Source organism: Leptopilina boulardi, unplaced genomic scaffold (genome assembly GCF_019393585.1).
Source record: "Leptopilina boulardi isolate dan_hultmark-lab unplaced genomic scaffold, ZJU_Lbou_2.1 LbouV2_259, whole genome shotgun sequence".
In the NCBI taxonomy this organism is placed as follows: domain Eukaryota; kingdom Metazoa; phylum Arthropoda; class Insecta; order Hymenoptera; family Figitidae; genus Leptopilina; species Leptopilina boulardi.
Genome location: NW_026137817.1, coordinates 808,821 through 836,211, shown reverse-complemented (window position 1 = coordinate 836,211; position 27,391 = coordinate 808,821). Strand labels below are relative to the sequence as shown.

The following is a 27,391-nucleotide window of genomic DNA, read 5'->3' as shown; positions in this document are numbered from 1 at the left end:
AAATTAATAATTTCAATATAATTAGTTTAATAAAATAATAATTTTAATAACCCCCGAGTGATGAGTTTTAAGGGAAATCGGTGAAATTTTGAAATTTATTCCTCCATATTGGATCCGCCATTTTGAATTTTGAAAATCTGACTTCAGATTCCTAATCAGTGACCCCAAAAACCCCCGAGTGACGAATTTGAAGAGAACAGATAAAATTTTGGATATTCGACCGCCATATTGGATCCGCCATTTTGCATTTTGAAAATCTGACTCCAGTTTCGTAATCAGCGACCTCGAAAATATTAAGAGTCAATGTGTTGTTAAAAACGGATGAAGCCTAAATGAATGACTTAACATTATTGATATATAACTTTTGTTAATTTTTTATCAATGTTGTACCTATTGTTTAAAATAATTATAACTGTATTATACTGTTTTCTATTTTTTAACATATAGTAATAACGATTGTCAATAAAACTATCCATTGGAATTACTGATTGGGTTAAATTTGTAAGAGTTATATCAAATTTTGTAAGTGGTACATATATGTACCGGAGGCACGAAAGGGTTAACAAAAACATGCTGTTAAAGAAAAATAATTACAAGAACTTCTTTAGGCTTAACTCTTATAGTAGTAGTGACGTACTTTAAACTAAAAAAACATTATTTCATAATTTAATAGGTAAACGAAAATGTATACTAATAAAGGATAAAGCAGTTTGGTGCTAAAATAGTTAGTTTGTTTTTTCCGAGTGTAGTGAAGATAGAATTCATTCTAATCTTAATATTCACGGTATCCTGGTTACAATTTCAACCCTCAAGTTGTTTCCTTTCTTCGATCTTTGTTGCAAATTATCCGAGGCACTTCACTCAACATTTTCCAAAAAGAAAAATTGAAATCTATTGGACGTTTTTTTAATGTGTTTTTAGCGACGAATTTAAATAAAACTGGTTATTCTGATTACATAAACTAATTAAATTCAATTTTAACTGGTACAAGTGTACTTAATTATATAAAATACAAGAAAAATGACTCTGCGAAACAATGATATACTATAACTTAAATAATACCAAAGATTTCAGTACTTATAGATTTCTTATAAATGTACTTAGAGAAATACCATAGAAATCAATGTTATTAAGGTGCTCATTGTCTTTTCTTGTTAAACTAAATTTTAAAAGACACGAAACCCTAGATGAGGACGCTTTGCGCCTGATTTTTAAAATTTGTCGCTAAAAACACATCAAAAAATTGCCCAACGGATTTTGATTTTTCTTTTTTGAAAATGTTTACTGAGGTGCTTCGAAAAAGTTCCAACAAAAATCAGCGAAAAGAAGCAACTTGGGGGGTTGAAATTGTTTCCATGGTAGTGTGATTAGTCGTTGGTAAGGGCTCCAAAAGACATGATTATAAACAATAATTCTAGATCTGATTAAATTATGGTTGTATTCAAGTAAAACCATCTTTACTAATATTTCTTTCATTGCATTAATTTTCTATGATTGAACATTTGCGTCATTTCTTTAGAACGGTTATCTATATTTGCATTCTGCTTCGGACGACAGTTTTTTTTTTTTTTTGTATAAAAAATCTTAATTTTCAAATTCGCCTTTTAGAATTTTCATAAAACAATCAATACCTTGAGCTAGCATAAATCCAGTTTGAATCTCCCCATTGATGTCTCTATTTTCGTATCCATTTTCCATTCCAGCTTGTACAAAAGCCACTGCCAATGGTGTTCGCCATGGTGATTCTTGAACAGTTAAAAATCCCCCCGTTCCATGATAGGGATTAGTCATTAAATATGGATTACGATTATCCTCGGATTTTTTGAAATAATAAAGAGCCTGCTCGTAGCCCCAACCTGGATTTCCCATTGATTCCCAATAATCATAATCGTGTCTATTCCCTCGAACATAGAGCATATAATTAAGTACACTAGAGCCTCCTAAAACTTTTCCACGTGGCCAATTACATCTTCGATTTTTCATACCCAAACATGCTCTTTCCGTTGGTTCTGTTTTGTATTTCCAATCTAATTTTGTTAATTGTAAATAGGCAGCTAATGAAGGTACATCGGTGATTTCATTTTCATCAGGTCCAGCCTCAAGGAGAAGAGTTTTCCATTCAGGTACTTCTGTTAATCGACTGGCAACTACAGCACCAGCTGATCCACCACCAATAACTATGAAATCATATTCTAAATCCAATGGATATCTATTGATTGGCTTACTCTCTGGATCTAATTGATCATAGTGATAGTAGGAAAGTCCAGCGATCAATAGTGGTACAAGCCAAAGACTTGAACCAACAAGACCAAGAGCACCCTTCAATGCTGACGTTACAACAATAGCGCTGAAAACCATTTCTATTAAATTTAGAATAACTTTGTTTCATTCCCATTAAAAAATTTCAATTTTGTTTTTTGATGTTTTCTTTGATTACGATTTTTTTGGATTTTTTTTTTTTTTTGGTTTCTATTTGATTTGTCAGGGATGTAAATCTGGAGGCCTCAACCTTTTTCTTTCGAGACCACGGCCACTAATTGGTCTGCACATCTTATAATTGATGGACCTTAGTGTTAGAGAGTCATCTTTTGATTTTTGATTTTCTGAAACAATAAAATTTAGCATTAGTTTTTATATATTTTGGATTGAAATAAATTCGTATTATTTTTTTTTAGATCTGAATTTGGTATAATAAAATTGTTTTATCACAATTCTGAGAATGCGACTCAAGTTCTGAAAGTTCAAATAAACAAAATCATTTTTTTTGGGGGGTTTTTTAAATTTTTTAAAAATCACTACAGTAATGTAAAATTAAAAATTACATTAAAACTTTAATAACTTATTATTAGTGTATTTTTAAATAGAGGAAGCAATATTTTGTAATAAAATTTTAAGTTAAAAAAGTAGTGAACAAATTTTTCGTTCATCTGAACGTTCAGAACTTCAGGCACATTACGAATTCAGTTTATATTTTGTACTTTCTTGAAGTAAATAATTTTAATGTCCTGTGTCAAATTTTTAAGCTAAAAAAACTAGATGTTTTTTAATATAAAATGAAGTAAAAAAAAATATACATATAAAAAAGATTTTATATACTTTCTTTACAATATATATATATATTACTTTTTATATTTTATGCTTTCTCCAATTGCATATACCCATAAGTCAGGATAGTTAAAAAAATCTTTTATAACACTTTTATTCCTCTGGTTAGAATATTTTTTCTACTTTTACTTCAAATCTAACTGCTTTATGAAAATAAAATTGAAAATATAGTTATTTGTGGCTTACAGATTGATGACAATAATTTTCATAATTTGATCAAAGAAATGCGTTTCATTGTATATATAAATATAAACATAGAAAAAGATCTTTCGATATTCGCCGCATTCTTATTTACTCGACATTATTGTGTAATAAAATGAAATTGAATTTATAACGGCACATATAAATCGTCTATTTTTGTAAAAAAAAAAAAAAAAAAGTAACTTATGTAGTCACATAGAAATTATATTTGTCAATCATTAGTCATTATTATTTTAATCCAAAAAGATTTATTTTAGATCCGTGTGTTAAATTTTATTTCATAAAACTTCAGAAATCTATTTTTTTTTAAAAAAAATAAATTGTATCAATCAAATTATGAAAGCGTGAAATATAAAATTTTATTCATCTCTTTTGGTGTCAACTACGTGAAAATTTTATTTATATGAATTCTTTACATTTTTATTACATCATTCATGTGATATGTAAGTTTGTGTGAAAATTTTAATAGTTTTAAACGGATATCACAGTTACTTACCCCCACCAAACACATCTCATAGTTAATGATATAGTATTGATATTATATAGCGATGGTTCGATTTCGTTGAAATTGCAACTGGCGCCTCCGTTCCCCCTCGTAAAGTCTCAATCAGTGTTTAATTTCCTGGTTCTGAAACGTATTTATTTTGTTTAATTGACAATCGATTTGAATGGCCTATTTTCTATTGATTTATTATTCCTATTAAAAAGATTTTTTCTTTTTTAGTCAATAAAAGAGGTTTAATAATGTTTTTAATAAATTATTATTTATAATAATTATTAATAATTTATTATATCCAATTAATAAATTAAATAATAAATTTATTATAATACAATTAATAAGTATAATTAAAATTTCTCATTTTTTTAAAATGAATTTATTTCAAAGTTATTAAGAAACATATAATTTTTTCATATGCCTGAAGTTCTAAACGTTCAAATGAACAAAATCTTTTTTTGGACTAATAAATTTTTTTAAAATTATTACAACAATGAAAAAATGTACATTAAACAATTAATAAATTTTTTTTTATTATTAAATAAATAAATAAAAAAAATTATTTTTTGATACAGAAAGCAGTATTTTATAACAAAATTTGAAGTTAAAATTGTAGGAAACAATTTTTTGGTTTATTTGAATTTTCAGAACTTCAGGCCTTATATATTTTTTTTTCCAAAAAGGGACAATTTCATTTGTTCTTAATAACAATAAATAACTTTATAGTGTTATAATTAATAAACTTAGATAATAAAAAACTTAAAAAATTTTAAAACTTGAACTTCAATAAATATAACAATTTTCTTGAAAATGAAAAAAAGTAATACATCATAACCACATTACAAAATGTGAAAATTATAATATAATATAATATAATATAATATAATATAATATAATATAATATAATATAATATAATATAATATAATATAATATAATATAATATAATATAATATAATATAATATAATATAATATAATATAATATAATATAATATAATATAATATAATATAATATAATATAATATAATATAATATAATATAATATAATATAATATAATATAATATAATATAATATAATATAATATAATATAATATAATATAATATAATATAATATAATATAATATAATATAATATAATATAATATAATATAATATAATATAATATAATATAATATAATATAATATAATATAATATAATATAATATAATATAATATAATATAATATAATATAATATAATATAATATAATATAATATAATATAATATAATATAATATAATATAATATAATATAATATAATATAATATAATATAATATAATATAATATAATATAATATAATATAATATAATATAATATAATATAATATAATATAATATAATATAATATAATATAATATAATATAATATAATTTATTATTAACATAACATGAGAACTTGTTATAAACTTTAATTATGTAAAAAAAAAATAAAAAAAAATTGGAGATGCCGGGGATCGAACCCGGGGCCTTTCACATGCAAAGCGAACGCTCTACCACTGAGCTACATCCCCGTGGTTGTGATTGTTTTTTTTATAATCGAACATGTTTTGACGTTCCTCTTTCTTTTGAAGAGTTCATTCATTAGCATCGGTTAGTCTCACCCTATTAAGTATATAATATTACTGTTTCTCAATTACACGTGTTATTTGCATTATTTTTCACATTTTTTCAAGAAACACTAAGACTTGTTTTTTCAAAATAAAATATAACCAACAACGTAAATAATAGTAAATAATAAAGAATAATAATAAATAATAAAAAAAATAAATAACTCTCTAAATTTGAATTAGTGAAAAATGAGCTACTAATTCACATTATTAAGAATTTTTACTAATTATTATTAGTAAAATATGACTATTTGATTTAGTAGTTTCAAATATTTTTTACTAAAGTTTTAGTAAAAAGTGACTAAAAATTAGTGAAAATTCTTACTAATTTAAATTAGTAACTCATTTTTCACTAATTCAGATTTAGAGAGAAGAATAAATAAACTAAATAAAAAATAAAAATCATTATTAAATAAATAATAATAATAATGTTAATAATTGACAATAATTATTAAACTTAATAAAGAATAAGCTGTACACCGAGAGAAATGATTTATTTGAACCAAATAAAATATATTTGAATTAAATAAACGTATATTTGTCTCAGAGCCTACTAACTTATTTATTTGGCGTAAATAAAAATTTTATTTGTCAGAAATAAATTTTTTTTTGGCTCAAATTAATTTTTTATTTCAATGAAATAAAATATATTTGAAACAAATAAATGAGTTAATAGGTTTGGAGACAAATATATCATTTCTCTGAGTGTATGCAGTAGGGGTTAGGACTCAATTTATAAAATAATTAATAATAAATAATAAAAAAAATAATAAGTAAATAATTTTTTTTTTTTGTTTAACAAAATAAATTTTGATATAGTAATTTAAAGGGCCAAACTATTGTTATACATATATACATTGGAATGGCAATTTATACTCTCTAGTAAAAGTGTTTACTAATTTAATATAGTGACTCACTTTTTGCTTATGAATTAGTAAAATTTTACTAATTATTAGTACACTCAGAGAAATGGTATATTTGTCTCCGAGCCTATTAACTCATTTATTTGTTGCAAATATATTTTATTTCATTGAAATAAATAATTTATTTGAGGCAAAGAAAAATTTATTTCTGACAAATAAAACTTTTATTTACGCCAAATAAATAAGTTAGTAGGCTCTGAGACAAATATACGTTTATTTAACTGAAATATATTTTATTTGGTTCAAATAAATCATTTCTCTGCGTGTAACTTTAACTAACAATTAGTAAAATTTAACTAATTCTAAAGCAAAAAGTGAGTCACTAATTTAAATTAGTAAACATTTTTACTAATTCAGATTTAGAGAGTATGAATGGTACAAAGTAAGCAGAAGAAGAAATTATTTATTAATACTGATTTTTATTTAATAAAAAAAAATGGTTTAAATTTGTTTATTGTATATTTTGTAGAAATTCAATAATAAGTGACATGGGAAACAGTTTAAATATATATAGTTAACATAATGAGCGAGTACTATATATCGAAATAAAAACTGTAATCTCTATAACGTTTATAAAGAAGAGTTTATAAGTATGAGTGTAGTATGTATATATATAGGTATATATTAAGTATTTAGTTGAACGTTTCCGTACAAAATACATTGTACTGTATATAACACTCGAGTACTTTAAGTACGTATATACATATATATATATATACACACTTGCTATATTTTGAAGTAGAAGTACGAGATGGTGATCTCATAACAGGGAAAGGAGAAAGTGTTTCGCAGTTGTAGAGCCAGACTTCTTCTTCTTCTTCTTTTCCTTCTATTCACGAAAGTCACGGTTACGTTACACATTTTTCAATCATTTACACGCGATTAATAGTGGGACTATTAGATGACGACCTTGCGCGTGTACCCTGACCATACATCAACATTACTTATATATATATATATATATATCCTTTGGGCATTTCTAATTAAACATGTATTTCCAGTTCTTCAATTATAAAAAAAATATTATAAAATTATTCTCGTCTCATTTATTATTAATATATATATATATTTATTTTGATCTTTCAAGCTTTCAATAGACTCTGACATGACAAGTAAACTTTTTAGAAAAATATTGGCCATTATAACTATAAATATACACTGAAAAAAAAATTTATTTGATTCAAATACCGGTATATTTGGTTATTATCAAATAAATATTTACTTGAATCAAATATTTCTTATTTGAATCAAATATATAGTATAATTTGAATCAAATATTTCAGTATTTGAAGCAAATACTATTTATTTGATTCAAATAAGAAATATTTGATTCAAGGGTCAATCCATTATATTTCGACTGAAGTGGTCGCTGACTAATTTTTAAAAATTATAATACTTTGCAGGAATGATTTTGAAGTTATCAAGATCACGAAATGAAAAGAATTTTAATAAAATTTTAATTATTTATTGCAAAATATGAATTTAAAGTATATGAGGTGCTGAAAACTGTCAATTTTTTAGCCATTAGAAAATATGCAAAAATACGTAGAATTTACCATAAAAATAAAAAATTTTTTTTGTAATTTACTAAGAATGAATAAATTTATCATTATCAATTGATGTAATTATTTAAATATGTGAAATAATATATAAAATATGATTTTCAAGTTCGCCTGTCAAATAACCTAAATTTGCAAATTTCATCTATTAAATGTGAGAAAGAGAAGTCATTAAATTAAAAAAAACCTTACCAAATATAAAGTACCTGTGACTAACTTTTAGTTTTTCTTAGCACTTTTTTCCTTTTTTCTTCATAAATGTGAAATAAAAAGCAATAAAAATTGGCACTTTGCTTATTTTCACTATTTTCAAATGTAAATAACTTTCTTGGAGAAAACTGAAAAATTACAAAACTTGGGCAATATCTAATTGATCACTAACTACACACACTGAAAAAAAATTCGCTTTGGTCCCGAAGATACTTTTTGAGATAATTAAGTTTAAACTTTTCACAATTTTTATCAGGTTAATACATGTAGTTTTTTAAGGACGAAGTTAGGTTTTATTGGTTAAATATTTTGAACTAACTTCAATTTTATAAAAATCACATGCATTAACCTCATAAAAATTGTAAAAAATTTAAACTTAATTATCTCAAAAAGTATCTTCGGGACCAAAGCGAATTTTTTTCCAGTGTGTGTAGTTAGTGATCAATTAGATATTGCCCAAGTTTTGTAATTTTTCAGTTTTCTCCAAGAAAGTTATTTACATTTGAAAATAGTGAAAATAAGCAAAGTGCCAATTTTTATTGCTTTTTATTTCACATTTATAAAGAAAAAAGGAAAAAAGTGCTAAGAAAAACTAAAAGTTAGTCACAGGTACTTTATATTTGGTAAGGTTTTTTTCAATTTAATGACTTCTCTTTCTCACATTTAATAGATGAAATTTGCAAATTTAGGTTATTTGACAGGCGAACTTGAAAATCATATTTTATATATTATTTCACATATTTAAATAATTACATCAATTGATAATGATAAATTTATTCATTCTTAGTAAATTACAAAAAAAATTTTTTATTTTTATGGTAAATTCTACGTATTTTTGCATATTTTCTAATGGCTAAAAAATTGACAGTTTTCAGCACCTCATATACTTTAAATTCATATTTTGCAATAAATAATTAAAATTTTAATAAAATTCTTTTCATTTCGTGATCTTGATAACTTCAAAATCATTCCTGCAAAGTATTATAATTTTTAAAAATTAGTCAGCGACCACTTCATTCGAAATATAATGGATTGACCCTCAAGTAAATATTTATTTGATAATAACCAAATACACCGGTATTTGAATCAAATAAATTTTTTTTTCATTGTAATCACTTGGAAAAAATACCCGGGTAAAAAAAATTCATGGCGCTAGCTAGCACTGCTAGATTACATAAGCGTCACCATGGAGTCTAACAGTGCTAGTTAGCGTCACGAATTTTTTCTACCAGGGTGTTATTTCATAATGTGAATTAGAATTTTCATTTTACAGAATTTTATTAGTTAGAATTTTATTTTATTTGAATTTATGTTTTTCTAATTAATGTTGAATCAAATTTAAATTAACCAGAATTTATACTTAAGGGTATGTGGGAACCTCTCACGTGACCTAGTATGGGAAAATGTGTTTTGGTATAATATACATTTCACTCTAAAATGAGAAAAGATTTTTGTCTAAAATTTTGAGGGATGATAGATTAGAGTACAAGGAATCTCGCTGTTCTCCGAAAAATTTATAATTTTGCGTTAAATTATTAAAAAATTAAGTTTAAAAATTGGCATTTTTAAACGAAAATGAAAACAAACATGGCGGCGCAAACACAGACTTGAGTGTGTCAGTGCTCCAGTAAACAGCGCCAATTCGAGCGAGCGAGTAAAATACATTATTTTACTATTTATTGTTTTATTTTTATTATTTTTGCGTTTAAGTTATGGTAAATGAGTAGAACAGCGAGATTCCTTGTACCAAACAAAATCATTTCTCCAAAATTTTAACCCAAAATCATTTTTTATTTTAGAGAAAGTCTCTAACCACAAAAAAGACGTCCTTTGCCCACATACCCTTAACTGAATTTCTATGTAATCAAATTTTTATTTAACAGAATATTCTTTCAACATAATTTCCGTATTTAGCATACTTTTTATTTTTGATAGAATCATTTTTAATAACACGAATTTTTATTTATCAGAATTTTGTCTGAGTAGAATTTTTAAATGTCAAAATTTTCATTAAACCAAATTTTCATTTATCTGAATTTTTATTAACACAAAAAATGTCATTTTTAAAAGAAATCTTAAAATTCAGAATATTTTTATTTATTCTACATTGAAAATGGTGGAATAATCAAATGGCAGAAATATTTTGGTGCCAATTTTAAAATTGACCAATCAGAAACTGTCAAGAAACTTGTCAACTTTAAAATTGTCGCTAAAATATTTCTGCCGTTCACTCAAAAAAATAAGTAGTAGATTTGACTACTTTTTAACTACCCTGTATAGTACAATAGGTCCTCAACTCAATTTTAAAAGTTGTATTAACTACTAAAAAGTATTTAAAATAACTAAAAATGTAGTTGATATAATAAGATTTTGTAGTTAGTTTTAAATTCTAACTACATTTTTAAGTTAATTGTACTACTAATTTTTAACTACTTAAGAAATAGTGAAATTAATTACACAAACATTGTTAAACTAACTAAGAAAGTAATTGTTTAAACTTCTTTTCACTTAACTACCCAAAGGTAGTTGAAGATTTCGGATAAATTTTTTTCAGTGTTTAATTATATTCGATTATTTTCAATGTAGAATAAATGAAAATTCTGAGAGTTTTAAGATTTCTATTCTATAGGATCACAACTAATGTACAATAAGGTTAAAAAAAAATTTTGACTTATACGTTTTCAAAGGGTTTTTTTTTCCTGCTCTTTCAAATGGTGTAACAATTTTTTTTAATTTACAATTTTTTTTTTTTTTTATATAAAATTTAAAATGTGCACTTTCAGTACAAAAAATTTGAAAATGTCCTTCCGTTTTGTTTTCGAAATATTAATTAATTAATTAATAAAAGTGAATAAAAAATGAATTACAAAGAAATAAAGTTAATATAATTCTGAACTTATTTAAAAATTGTTAAATTTCACATCCAACAAACCGAACAACAATAAACATATTTGGATTATACACGTTGGTGAAGTTTGCAATGTTTATGATCAACGATAGAAAAAAAAATATATTTTTCACTCAAAAAATAATAACTAATTTTTTGTCTACATTTTTTTTGAAAAATTTATTGATCAAGTGTTCTATTTGACACAAATTAAAAGTATTAGGCTCTGAGACAAATATATGTTTATTTGATTCAAATATAAATATACAAATAAAATATTTCCCTTGGTACAGAACTAAATAAATATTTATTTGTTTCAAATTTTATTAAATAATAGTTATTTTAAAATATTAATTTATTAATTTTATTTTATAATATTAAAAATAAATTTTATGGGAATGAAAAGTTTCTCTATAACTAAGAAATTAAGTAAGTCTTGAATCTTACTGTTGAAATAGTCAAAAGTAACTTCATATAATTTAGATCAAATAGAAAATAAAGAAAAATGCTGAATAATACTTGTATAATTTTATAATTTAATATATATATATATAGGTAGTACTTATATAATATTCTCTTTAGTTTATAGATACTATTACCAATATAATAATGTTTTTTACACAGTGGAACTATTTAGAATATTTTCAATAATTTACATTTCTTTTTATTTCAGGTATGTGCAAAAAAATTGGAAAAATTTCATTTATTCTCGTAATGGTTGCTCGAGAATGCGTCATATATCAACTAAGGTCAGTTTAAAGTGAATTATTTATTTTAGTGAATTGTATATATATATTTGTCTCAGAGCCTAATAAATATTTATTCGGTTCAAATAACTTTTTATTTGATTTAAATAAAAAATTTTATTTACGCCAAATAAATGGGCTAGTAGGCTCTGAGATAAATATATACATTTATTTAACTCAAATATACTATATTTGGTTCAAATAAAACATTTCTCTTGATGCAGGGATAAATATAAATTTTTTTTGCAGTTGAAATTTATACTTAATATTTGATCTACTTTAAAATAAAATAAATTTATACACATCCTTTTAAAGTTTTCTTATGTCACATTATATGAAGTATATATGCAGATCCATTGAAACTAAAATTTTATATTCATATTTCTATATTTTCATAATACTATATAGCGTTATCTCAATTGAAAAAGATTTGTATATCCGTGTTAAAATTAGTTTAGAAAGGAAATATATATATAAGAAATCTTTTTAATTTATTAGTTTTAATTCCATAACGGCAATATATAGTATTGATCAAGAATCCTAAAAATTTAAAAGAAATGAAAGTAGATCAGAAGTAAAAAGTGTCTTATATACATTATCATCAATCATTTTATGAGTATAATATCTATTATAATGAGGTAATTATAAATATTTTTTTCAATTGCTTTGCGAAGTAATATTTAAATTTCATGTGTGTCTGAAGTTCTGAACGTTCAAATGAATGAAATATTAAAATTAAATGTTTCATGTAATTTAATTATAATTTTTAATTTACATTTTTTTTTTAATTTTAAAGAAACTTTATATTTTTATTATGTATACCATATTCTGGAATTATATATACTGCTTCCCTTATTTATAGGTATCAAGTTTGCAAATTTAGAACAGATATTTCCATAAATAGCAGGAAGTTCAATGTCAGTTTTATATTCGTATATATGTATACTCGTTTGGTTTATGAGCTATTTCCGGATTGTTTCATTAAATGCAAATCTTTTTTACTTGTCGATGTAATTTACACAAAACTACAATCCTTTCACTGACAGTTTTTACATATTTTTTTAAAATAGTTTCATCAAATTAATTTTATATTATATATATATATGGGGCATTCCACGGGAAATTTTCATTAAACATTTTTTTTCGAAATTTTGTATGAAAAATAAGAAAATACATATTTAGATTTCGAAAAAAAAAATGTTGCGGCAAAAAAAAAATGTTTAATGAAAATTTCCCTTGGAATGCCCCATAAGTATTATACTTTCAAATTTTTGAATATTTGATATTCTCAATTAATTTTCTATATATGCTAATCGTGGAAAATAATTATATACATATGGGTTTTTATATAGAAGATGCAAAAATAACACATATGCGATACTTGAATATGATAAGAAAAATTTGAAATCAAAACAATTCCTTTGAATTCTCAATGTTATAAAAGAAAGTACAATATATTCCTTAATTGCACGCTTTTGTAAGGCGGAAGAATCTTATATATATATATGTTGCATCAAATTTATTTACACAGTGCGTATAGGCTTGAATACAAAATGTTTCCCTAAGCATCGTGCGTAAAATGTTAATTTTTACATACGAAGAGAAAAAAATACATTTAGGGGGCAAAATTTATCAACGTAATCCAATAACAAAAATCTAAACTAAAATCTCAAAAGTCTCCGTTTTTGGAAAGCAAATAATATTTTTTTCAGTTTTCCTTAAAATTGGATTTTTTTAAAAAAAAAATTTAACATTCTTTTTTTTTATAAAGTTTAAAATGGACACTTTGAGTACAAAAAGTTTTCAATAGTTATACACTTACAAAAAGTTTATTTGGATCAATCAAATTCTTTCTTCGTTCAAACATTTTTTTTTAAATAAACCAAACTTTTATTTAGATCAAGTAAATATTCATTTGAAAACAAAATTTTGTTTGAAATAACTAATAAATTGTGTTAATACAAAAAAACATTGGTATTTTTGGGTGAAACAAAACTTTTTTCTGAGTGTTTATGAAAATTTTGTAACATTTAAAAATTTTCTCTTCAATATTTTAATCATTCTTTTATGTTCCAATAAAATAAATTTATAAAAATTTTAAATTATTTCTCACAGTGAAAATATTTAATAACTATAGTAATAATATAAAGCAAATATAAACAAATCTGATCCATTATTATTATTAATATTTGCTCGAAATCAGAAAAATTTGTAATTTCTCAATGAATTTTTACTGCTTCGGGTAATTAGAGATTTTATGTTTAAAAAAAAAAAAAAATTGATCATCAATAATATTGCATTTTCACTTTCTTATTTAATCAAATAATTTATTTATTGAACTACATATTCGTATTCAAAGCATATATAATATACAATATTTGCCATTGGTGTTTTCTAAGCAGTACCAAAGTATAATCATTTATTTGAAATATATTTTTGTGAATGAAAAAAAAAAGAAAACTGACGAATATGTTAACGATCAGTTTCTAAACATAGAGGTTAGTAATGCGATTTGACGTGGGAGCAGGATATTTTATAATCTTTTCGACACTCAGCCTGAAAGTGGAAAGCCTTTCTCCTTCAAGTTAATAACCTTAATTTATCGCAAATTATTATGATTACTTTTAACATGCACGTTCCACGAAATGTCATATCGTGTGCCATTTTTTTTTTTATTACATCCAGATTAAAGGGATGAAGTTGGGACGCATGAATATGTATCTCATAAAAGACATAACCTAAAATTTTTATAAATTTTATTAGACATAATTATTTTGTAGACGGATTTTTTTTTGGAAATAGCATTTTACAAAATTTATTTTTAAACAAATTTTTACTAAACACCATTTTTAGAAAAAAATTTAGAATAGAATTTTTGATTGACAGAATTTTTATTTTGTACAAACATTCTTATTATCCAACTTTTTATTTTAAAAAATTCTAATTTAACCAAATATTAATTTAGCAGAATTCTCATTCAATATAATTTATAAGTGATTGGAATTTTTAAATGACAGAATTTTCAATTCATCGAATCTTCATTTATCCGAACTTTGATCTTTAATAGAATTCTTAAAACGTCGAATTTCCACTAGTCTGAAATTGTAATTGATTTATTTTAAAATTTTCGCGCCGATGAAATTTTTTTTGTCCGTTATTTGTTCGGTCATTTACAATTTCGGAGTAATGAAAAAAAAAAATTCGTCGTTTTAAATTCGTTATATTCACCAATTCGGACAAATAAATTCTCTAAATTTGAATTAGTAATTTGAATTAGTGATTCACTTTTTGCTTTTGAATTAGTAAAATTTAACTAATTCAAAAGCAAAAAAGTGAGTCACTAATTTAAATTATAGTTAAAAATTTTACTAATTAAAATTTAGAGAGTTGAAAATTTTTTGATTAGTTCAAACAAAATTTGTTTAATTCAAATAAATATTTATTTGATCTAAATAACTGTTTGGTTTATTTTAATAAATTTTTTGAACAAAGAAAAAGTTTGATTAAGCTAAATAAACGTTTGGTTTATGCAACCAAATGTTTGGTTAACTGTATATCAATGCATTTATTTTGTTGATTTAACCAAAATTTGGTTGCTTTAAACGAATTTTTTTCTGAGTGTACACAATTTTTACTTAACCGAAAAAAATGATTTAATAGAATTTCTAATTGATAGGTAGAATTTTCATTTGTCCGAAATTGCAAATGACCGAATAAACAATCGAAAGAAAGATTTTGGCGCGATTTTTAAAATCAAAAATTATCCATAAAATTGTGATTGGTTGATTTTAAAAATCGCGCCGAAATCTTTCTTTCGATTGTTTATTCGGCCATTTGCAATTTCGGACAAATGAAACTTTTATCAATTAGAAATTCTATTAAATCATTTTTTTCGGTTAAGTAAAAATTGTGTAGTACGAAAAATCGTTTATATGGAAATTATATCAAATAATAATTCAAACAAATGAAAATTCATCTGAAAGAATAAAATGAAAATTCTATGCAAATTAAATTCTACCCAATAAAAATTCTTTAAAATGCCTATTATGTTAAATGAAAATTCGAGCAAATAAAAATTCGAACAATTAAAAATTCTGTAATGTTTTGATGAAAATTCTGCAAAATACTAATTCGAACAAATAAAAATTTGGCTCAAAAATAATTATTATGACAAATGAAATTCTATAAAATGAAAATTCGAACTAATGATTTTTAGAACATTTTATTTTTTAAAGGGAAAATCATGCGCTCCATGAAGTTTAAATTAACATGTAGAATTGGACCAAAAGTGATAAAAAAAATTTTTTTTTTCTGTTACAAAAAAATATATACAATGTATATAGATAATGCTATGCATTATATCTTCTATAAATATATAATTTATTTGATTCAGGAAATGACTTTTTATTTTGATGATTCTTAACGATATACAATATATATATATATATATATATATATATATATATATATATATATAATAAATGGAAAATATACTTTCTTTGTTGACGATTTGTCGATGAAAAGTTATATATATATATATTTTCTTTATAAAGAGTTTATATTTGTTGCGGACATTCTGCGCAAGCGCATTATTCATGTAACACATGCGGAAGGCAATGCGGAAGCTTTTTCCTCTATACTCGCTTCCGCGACTTCCTCATTACTTTGGAGAGGATCGGACGGAATCTAGTTTTTCTATTTTGCAGACACTTGTTAATTGCACGTTTCTACTATTTGTGACGCACCTGTCTATTCTTTATGCGGCAATGTGAAGTGCAAGTTTAAGTGAAAACTCTTTTTTTTTTCATTTCTTTTTTTTTCTTCTCAAATATAGTTTAATGTCATGATTACTTATTAGAAATGATTTACTTTTATAAATAATCTTGTTTCGAGAAATGTATATAAAATCTCATTTAATCCATATTATTATGGAATTTCTTTCTCTCTCTCTCTCTCTCTGTCTTTCTCTATATATTGATGGTCAGTGTTCCCTTTCTAACTGTCTAAAATGCATTTAAAAGTCAATTATTAATGTTTATTGAAACATGTGCAAATCGTTAAACGAAGTTTAATTTTTTAAAGTTTAGTATAAATATACATCGAGAAATTTTTTTTATTTAAACCAAATTTAATGTAATTGAATATGAAATAAATTTATCTCAATGCTAAATAACTAAATAATTATTTTTAACAATTGAATATTTATTTATATAAATTATATAAAAATAACAAAATTATTTATATATTTATATCTCTGTGGTAATTAATTTTATTAATTTATAAAATTATTATTAAAATTATTATTTTATTAGTAATTTATAAAATATATATCAAAAAGTAGATTTTTACACCCAGAGAAATGTTTTATTTGAAAAAAAAATATGATATATTTGAGTTAAATAAACGTATATTTATCTCAAAGCCTACTAGCTTAATTATTTGGCGTAACTAAATTTTTTTTATTGAAATCAAAGAAATATTTATTGTATCACTTATAGGGCACGAAATTTAGAAAATTTTCTAAGAACCCTGTATATTTGTGGAAAAAAAAAAGTTTCGATTGGTCGAATAAAATTTTGGTTAGGTTAGGAATAATTTAATTTGTCTGTCTAAACAAAAATTAAAATTTTTTGTGCAAAAAAATATTTTCATCGGACTAATAAAATTTTGGTTAGGTTAGAAATAATTTTGTTGTTTAAACTAAAATTTATTTTTTTTTTTTGTGCAAAAAAAATATTTTGATTGAAGTAGGAAACTTTGGAATATAATTTGTTATTTTATTTCTTATGTAGGACAATGTGAAATTAAAAAAAATATATATTTTATTTTCACGTCTTTTAAATTTGGCGCCATTATCTTTGGTTTTTGAGATATTATAGCGCAGTCATGGAGTAGTATAAGGAGACCGAACGACCATATGTTAAATCTGCGTTAAAAGTGGAGCAAATTTTAATAACCGCTTAGTGTCATGAAAATACGTAATGGAACACTAGCGCCACTGATTGTGTTCAAACTCAGTTGGACAATCATTTTAAAGGTTTTTAAAAATAAGGAGCAATGTATTTTTGGGTTATGTTCAACGTACTTCTAATTTTTTCCACTGTTTTTTCCATACTTTCTCACGAGAGCGCTTGTGTTCCATTACGTATTTTCATGACACTAACCGGTTACCAAAATTTGGTCCACTTTCAATGTACGTCGTTCGGTCTTATAAAGGGTGTTTTCGACGTTGACACTCTGAGCGCTCTGAGAGCTCGAAAAGGTTCTCAACCACATTTTATTATTTTAGTGTATTTAACCTAATTTAACCTAACCTAATCCAATGCAATCTTCTCATTACGCTTTCAAGACCGGTGAAGACCACGCTGTTGCATCATGGAGGAAAGAATAATTTTAAATGGTTTAGTTTTAAAGAACAATAAAACATTATTCAAGAATAATGGTCGCATTTCATGCGACGTAACGAACGTTGATACGAGTAAGTTATTTTATTTATTTTTTTTATTTTATTTATTTTTTTTATATTTTATTTATATTTCAACAAGATTTTGTACAATTCCTATATCGCGTTAACGTAATTGACTTCAGGGTTTAAATTTGCCATTTTTGAAAATTTTCCGTTATTTACTTTCGCACTCAAAAAACACGCTCGGTTTATTAAACAAGATTGAGAAACCAGAGCACGAGCACAGCCCGAACGCATCCAATTTCAAATAAAGCATGCAAATAACACACCCTTTTTTCTGCACATCACCTAAAACTGCAGCCCGTATCACAAACATGTCACTTTTAGCATGCTTTAGCCAATCATAATAAGTTATGGCTAATCATAATTTTTAATATTGGTTGAGAACCACTTAACACTTTCAGAACACTTAGAGCGTCGACGTCGAAAACACCCAAAGGTACTTTTATACCTCCAGTATTTTGGTAAAGCAATCGGCTGGATTGGATTTTCACGGTTGTATCACTGAATTTGATTGTCTCTAAAAATATTCAATTTTCACGGTGGAAATGAAATATTAGTTAGAGCCAATCAAATTCAGAGATACAACCGTGAAAATCCAATCCAGCCGATTGCTTTACCAAAATCAACTGACCAAAATACTGGAGGTATAAAAGCACCTTTATACTACTCTATGAGGGCAGTTAATTTTTTTGTGTTTTATAGTTGGCATTTCTGATTGTCAATTTACAAATTTCTAACCTAAATACTATTTTTAACTTACTTCACAAAAAAAAAGCAAAATCACCTTTTTATGTGCAGTTTAAAAATAAATAGTGTTACGTTACTAATTTTTTTTTTCTGTTCTCCGAAACATGAAATTGATATCCTTTACTATGGAAATTTCTCTACAAAAAAAGTCTTTGTGAATTTGATTACTAGCAGCATTATTATTCAAAGTATATTGCTCCGGAAATGCATTTCTATTTCTATTAGGGTTTGATTTTTTACCGTACACTTTCTTCCTACTTTCAACGCTATTTTCGACAAGCACGCGTAACAAACATATTATATATGTACATAAATATATATATATATATATATACATATAAAATGTAATCGAACGACCTTGCGAAGGAAAAAAACGAAAGTAAAAAAAAATGATTATATAGAAAAGAATTTGAGCAAAATAATTCGATAATTACGTAACTATAATATGACATGTGTCGTCGTGCCATCTTGAATACTTGAAGTGAAAAGGTTCCTGCTGATGCTGTTCCACATTCGACCGGTTTAAGAAGGAAAAAAAGCATTTAGGATTTCAAAAAAAAATTGAATTATTATACTCGAGGAGTATTCATAAATTTGATTCTTTTTGCGTTTTTTTGTTCCATCGTTAAAATGGAAAAAAATTATATGACAATTCTATATATATATATATATATATATATATATATATATACGTGTATATGGGCATTCCACGAGAAATTTACATTCAAAAATTTTTTTTTGACTATAACATTTTTTTTCGAAATCTTTATGAAAAATAAGAAAATACGTATTTTTTTAATTTTTTATTTGATAAAAATTATGGAAGTTATGAAATTTTTTCAAATTCAACGTCGTCGGCGGCTGAGTTTAGAAAAAATTTAATTAATCAATTAAAATTAATTTATTATTTTTTTATTTTAAATTTAATTACATTTTTTTTTTACTTTTGAAATGCATAATAGAATTTTTATTTGTTTGAACTTGCAGAATTGTTAAAAATTGAATTTTTAATTTACAAAATTTTTAATTGCCCGAATAAAAATATTTGATAGAAAAATTGAGGCGCTAATTTTAAAATTAACCAATCAAAAATTATCAACGAAATTATGATTGTTTATAAATTTAAAATTTTCGTCCAATTTTTTTTTTTTTTTTTTTTTTTTTTTTTTTTGACGAATATTTATTTGGACAAATAAAAATCCTATAAAATAAAAATTCGTTTAAATGGAATTTCTGGTAATTAATAATTTAAAGTAATAAAAATTTGGCTAAAAGTAAATGCAAGTTACATAATTAAATTCTGTCAAATGAAAATTCTAAAAAATTAATTTTACAGCTTATTCATACTTCACTATTTTTTATAAAAATTTTGAGAAAACATGTTATTTCAGTCAACAAAAAATTTTTCAATGAAAAACTCACGTGGAATGCCCCATATATAATATCTGAGGATCTAGTTGATGAATGTTTTATGCATATCATTATGAGGGCGTCTGATGCTTGTTTTTTTTTTTTTTCCTAGTGAGTATTCAGTTACAAATATTACAGTCATTATAAGTATTTATATAAATGTTACGCGTGCCTATATTATAAATACACTTCAAAAAAATGTTCTTTAACAATTTTACAAAAATTATTATTGTACACTGAAAAAAAAAAATTTATTTCATTACATATTTGAGAAGCATGAATTTCTCATAAAAATCATTAGTTAAAATTTTAATTTTAAAGAATTTTATTAGATATAATTATTTTTTAACCGAATATTAATTTAGTAGAATTATCAAGTAAGAGAATTTTCAGTAATTAAAATTTTTAAATAATAAAATTTCCAATTCACAAAATCTTTATTTGTCCGAATTTTTATTTAATAGAATTTTTAAAACGCCGAATTTCCATTCATCCGAAACTTCAAATGTCCGAATATACAATTGACAGAAAGATTTCGGCGCGAATTTTCAAATTAATCAATCAGAAATTATCAAGAAAATTGTGATTAATTAATTTTTAAATTCGCACCTAAATCTTTCTGTCGATTGTATATTTGGACATTTGAAGTTTTAGACGAATGAAAATTCGGCGTTTTAAGAATTCTATCATCAAATAAAAATTTAGTCAAATAAAAATTTGTTGCATTGAAAAATTTTAATTACTGAAAATTCTCTTAAACGATAATTCTTCTAAATTAATATTCCGTTAAATTCAAAATTCCACTATAAATAAAATGTTGGCTAAAGGGAAATTTTTTGTAAAATAATAATTATGTCAGATAAAAATTTGACATCTAAAAATTTTGTTAATTAAAAATTTGTTTTTAAATAGAATTTCTGTTATTTCTGTTCGAAATGTTAATTGAAAAAATAATAATTTGTCTAAAAAATAATTATATCTAATAAATATCTAATATCTAATAAATATTTTGAAAAGACAATTTTTATATCATTCTCCGAGTGGAAAATAATTTTTTCAATCATTGATCATAAAACGTAAATTTTTTTTCAAAATAATATTAGAATAATTACGTGACTCTGAAAATCTTCTATTAAAATTTATTTAAAAGAGTTATGCAACATTGTCTTAGATGCATTAACTTAATTTACATCCATCTTTAAATTTTAATGTTAAAAAAAAATGTTTCTATATTACTTACAAGAAAAAAAAACAAAATACAGCTATAAAAAATTTAATGTAATTTTAATTATGCGATTTTCACACTTCATTTTAGAAAGTTCTTCATTATACTATCAAAATCTTTTCAAAGTTTTGTTTGCTTTTTGTATATATATATATATATACTTATATGTAGTTTTAAAAAGATAAACGTGTAACTTATCATATTTTCACTATGCGTCGAGATTTTTTCTATAGAAATTTACAAGTCTATATTAGATAATTTGTCATATATATATATATATGTTTATGAATATTCAACTATAACTATATTTTTGACAAATATTGTGATTTATTTTATTCTCTTCGGGCTGTTTTTTTTTCATTTATCTCGCATACCATTTGTCTTTATTTATGTGTTATTAGTGAGATTGACTATATATGATGGTTCTGGTCTGCTCAACAGGTGATTGATTGCACCGATTTTCAACTAAAAGTGACTACTTTTAATGTAAATTTAGAGGAAACATTATATATATATATACTTTCTAAACGTTTACGAATTCACGAATTTTGGGTTTTGTTTTCGCTTTGTTATTGTATTTGTCTTTTTTTTTAAATCTATCACTCCACGAGAAAAGGGTACTTAAGGCAAAAAAAATTTTTTAGGTTATGTTTGTTTATTTTTGAATTAAAAATATACAATTCTTAATTGGAAACCACTGATGTTTATTTATTGGATACAAAATAGAAACTGATTTTGATTTCACATTTTTAAAAATTTATCTTTAATCATGCTAAACCTATTAATAAACATAACCTAAAATTTGTTGTCTTTAAGATCCCTTTTCTCGTGGAGCGTCACGTTATATTTTTATTCAATTTTATCTACACGGAAAACAATGATTTAGCTACAGATGCTAATGAATGTTTGCTGAAAAAAAGGTTGCTACAGTAACTAAAATGTTTGCTACATCAAGAAAAAAGATTTCTTTGATTTAAAGAAATCAATTTCTTTGACTTATTTTCTTTTATTCAAAATAAAATTTTCTTTAAAACAAAAAAAGCTTCTTAGTTTCAAAAAAAAAAATTTATTTGATTCAAAGAAATTTTTTTTTTGAATTAAAGAAATTTGTGCATTATAAAATCAAAAAAAATTCTAACATTGATATATTAGGGTCAAAGAAATATTTATTTGAATTAAATAAAAAATTTCTTTGAAACAAAGAAACTTTTTTTTTTTGTATATCAAAAATAATTTCTTTGAAACAAATATAAATTTTCTTTATATCAAAGAAAAATTTGTCAAAGAAATATTTTTTTCTGTATGTAGAGCTGCTAAAAAGTTAGTTGTGACGTTTAAAAGGACCGTCAATAATATTAAAAATTATTAACATTAAATATTTTTTATTTATAAAAAAAAAATTATTTTGATTTTTTTTCCTCATATTCATGAGGTTAGATAATGAAACGTCGTCCAACATGTCTATATATTTTCGTCTCTTTGAAAATAAAAAAAGCATTAAAGTGGGTAATAATTTAAAAAATACCTTCTTCTTTTTTTTTTTAAAAAAGAGTTCTATCCATGAAAAATAATATAATTGCTTAAGAGCCACTTCCGTCTGTTCCACGGGCTTACGATCCTGACCGACTTCCGTAAATTGACGTCCTTGACAGAATCCTCAACGTTTGATGTTCACTTTCCTTTTCTTTGGACAATAATTTTGTCAGTTTTAGGAAATCATCATTCACAGACAAAAAAAAAAAAAATTCTAACACTTGTACATATTAGCAAAATATGTATATAAACACTAAACACATTTTTTTAAAACTGATAATCATAATTTTTTTTTAACGATCTTTAATTCTAATGTTTGCTTAACAAACACAAAATTGAGCATAATTTTCTTTTTTTTCTACACATTCATCAGTTTAAAATTCTCTTTTTTAAAACTAATTTAAAAGAAAAAAGATGGCAAATTTTTTTTTGGTAGGAATCCAAATTGATTTTTTTTTTTAGGGGGGAGGTGGGGCAATTGCGTGAGTTTTGCCGGGCAGGGATGATTGCTAGGTTACACTGGTCGAAGGAATGATACCAAACTGTGCCGATACCCCAAACGACAGTCTCTTAAGCCAACTCGGTTTCTTCTCGTCTTTCGCAAAGACTTCGTTGTGCTTTGGCAGTGAAAGTATATTCTCTTCCTGCCTGTTACCTCTCTGCACACACCTTCCATTTCTGCCTATGTGGTAACCATGGTCACCGAACATGGTCCCAAACCATTTCCCTCTTTTGTGTATGTGTATATATATCTATATACCGATTACATATATGGGACCATTTTATTGGAATTTACATATAAATATATATACATGTAACCCATCTTATATATTTCCGGAATGTTTACGTATATATCTTTCTATATAGTTTGCGTGTCCGCGACATCAATATATTAGGTAATCGATTTTAAAGATGCGTAAAATAATTAAATTCACATCCAAAATATATATATATATATATATATATGTATTTAGTTAATGTTAATTTTACTTTTCGGCGGGTTTTGGTATATATATATAAAAATGATGAAATGAAACTTTTGCCGAATATCTGTTTTTGGAAAGTTGATTATGGTGTTTTGTTCAATTTCTATATACACCTGTCTTGAATGAAAAAAAAAAAAAAAAAATGTTCGTCTCCGATGCCGAAACTCTAAATCTGAATCAGTGAAAATTTCACTGAATTCAAATCAGTGGCTCAGTTTTCTTTAATTCACCAGTGCATTACTGATTTTCAGTGAAAACTGAGCCACTGATTTGAATTCAGTGAAATTTTCACTGATTCAGATTTAGAGTGTAAAGTTATGAGTAAAAAATAATTTTTAAAAAATTTAAAAAAAATGATAGTTAATCTTTATTAATATATGGCTCAAAGTATTCTCATTATTTCTACCATTATTTGATTTTTGGATTCCTGAGGTCGAAAAACATAAATATACATAAAAAAAATTAAGTTCGAAAAATTTCGGTATTACCATGCTTCTTCCATGAGAAAGCAAAACTCTTGTATTATTTTGAATTTCCCATATTAAAAAAGTTGTATAGAATTTAACTAGAATATGATTCTATAGAATTTGGCTAGAAACATTCTTTAGAATTTCTACATGAATTCTATAAGAATTTTCAAGATGAACTATACAATAGTTTTACAGTAAAATTTAAAGAATTTTTTATCAATAATTTTAGTTTAATCACTTACTCCAAGTGTGCTTTAAAAATTTTTAACTGACTCTAAAACTGAATTAGTACCAATTTTAACTAATTTGAATAAGTTCGACTAACTTATTGCTTTTGAATTAGTGAAATTTAATTAATTATTATTAGTAAAAAAGTAATTTAATTACTAACGAATTACTTGAATTTTACTCATTTAAAAGCAAAAATTGAGTAACTAATTCAAATTAGTTAAATTTATTACTAATACAGATTTAGAAATAGATTTAGAAAGCATATTTTAAACAAAATATTCCCCGAGAAAGTTGTTCAAAAAGCAGTGGTCAGTTAAAAATTGTTAATGCACACGTGGTTAAAGTAAAATTACTGTTAAAAATTGCTTTAAATTTTACTGTAAAGTTATTGTACAATTTCTCATGAAAATCCCCTATAGAATTCATGCTAGCAATTCTATAGAATGATTCTAGCCAAATTCTATACAACTTTTTTGACTGGGTTTTATGATTCAGTTAAACAAAATTTTAAAGAATATACAAATTGTATTCGTTGTATTATTTTTCGTATAAGTTTAATAAACATTTGATGCATTACAATAAACAAATTATTCTTCAGGAAACCGAATCTGGTTTCAGAATTGACCCAGCACGTCAGATTTTCGAAATATTCTAACCTAAAAGTGCAAAAAGACGTTTTTTTTAAACCATATTTGAGGTCATGTAACATCAAGAGATAATTTTTATTTTAAATATATCGTTACAGTGTCTGAAAGTATTATTCTTCCCCTTTAAAATGCATTTTTAAACTTTAAAAAATCTTTATTTAGCTCTGAGTTATCGTCATTAGAATTTTTTAAAAGCATTATCTGATACAGGATTATTGAAAAATTTACCAAACTCATAGAAAATTCAAATGACGATAATTCAGAGCCAAATAAAAATTTTTTATAGTTTCAAAATGCATTTATAAAGGGGCAGAATAATACTTTCAAATACTGTAATGAAGAACTTTTTCTTCTAAATAATTATTTCTTTAAAAATCTTTTATCATAAACGTTGCCTATTTCAGCATCGCGAAATAATATTTTTTTTGCACTTTTAGGTTAGAATATCTCAAAAATCTGATGTGCTGGGTCTATTCTGATGAGGCCAGATTCGGATTCAGCACTTCAAAATGCCTTGGAAAAGTATAGTCTGGTTCTTGGTTTTGAAGTAGGCCAATATTTTGTCGGTTAAATTATTATTGTTAAATTATTTTTTTATTTTTTTAATGCGTAGTTTTAACTTATTCAATTAGTAAAATAATCACATGACGTTAATGGTGTAGGAATCTGCCCCCACAGCACCGAAACTTTCCTAAAGATTTCCTAAAGATTTATTTGAAATGTTCGGAATATTTAATTGCAATGTTTAGTGAAAATTGTGAAAAGATTTAAATGTCCCGATTAAATAAATCAAATAAATGTTTAGTGTGAAAATTTGTGAAACTTTTCTGAAAATTTCATTTAAATGTTCAGGAAAATTTTGCGCTAAACATTTATTCAAGTGGGATATTTAAATCTTTACACAATTTTCACTAAACATTGCAATTAAATATTCCGAATATATTCCCCAGAAAAAAATCTGTTCCTATACGCCCCTGTGTGACGCGATGGTAGCTCTCCTCGTGTTCTTTACCGTTAACACTAAACGCCAAATAGCCTCTGTTTCGTCAAATATGTAATTTTGTAAGTGTCAAGTGCATTCGTTTAAATTGAACAAGTCATTAATGTGTTGAAATTATTAATATCATTCTATTGTTGGCACAGAAAAAACTTGGACTCATTTTTGTTGCAACTCATTTTCTTTTGGGTATCGAAATGAGTATGGGACAAACTTCATGTTATTCAAAATGATATTGGCTGGAATTTCAGATTTCTAAGTTGGCATCATAAGCAGAGTAATTTTGTATTTCAATTATTGTTTCTAATATTTCAACAACACCAGAAAGATTATTTTGACCAGTACGAATATTTAGAAGTTTTTAAATAAAAATTATTTATTATTATTTACGTAGATAATAATTAATTTCATAAGTTTTTAAATTTACCGCTATTATTTAAGTTGGCAGTACCGTTCCTGTTGTCAAAACACATGTTTTCATTTTTCTAACCTAAAAACATATTTCCTTTATTATTTTATTACGCGATTACAAGCAATTTTTAATCAAATATATTAAGTCTAGCGTGTTATTTACTTCTTTGTAATTATTATATTTCATGTTTTTGTGCAAAATTATTCGTTATTTCACAATATTTTTCCATTTTTCTTTTTCTCAAAATGAAACTTGCCTGTTTCATTTTGATACTTTTACCTTAGAACTCGAAATGAGACAACCAGTTTCATTTTTGTTGCGAATCAAATTGAGTATAGAATCTATACTCAATTTGAATTCAGGTTTTTTCTGTGTAGTTACAAAGTTTCAAAAATGATAATTGTTGAGTTTCACCCACAGAAAAAACCTGAATTCAAATTGAGTATAGATTCTATACTCAATTTGATTCGCAACAAAAATGAAACTGGTTGTCTC

General features: G+C 24.4%; 1 protein-coding gene, 1 non-coding gene and 1 pseudogene across 3 annotated transcripts in view; 1 reads left to right on the top strand and 2 right to left on the bottom strand.

The window, feature by feature from the left end:
- LOC127280993 (uncharacterized) overlaps window positions 1-23,753 on the bottom strand; it is a 51,365-nt pseudogene extending 27,612 nt beyond the window's left edge.
- The window catches only part of LOC127280978 (flotillin-2), a 297,326-nt gene that overhangs the window by 82,807 nt on the left and 187,128 nt on the right, over window positions 1-27,391 (top strand). The window lies entirely within an intron of this gene.
- Window positions 5,277-5,348, bottom strand: Trnaa-ugc (transfer RNA alanine (anticodon UGC)). Its single transcript has one exon. It is a non-coding gene; the product is annotated as a tRNA-Ala (tRNA).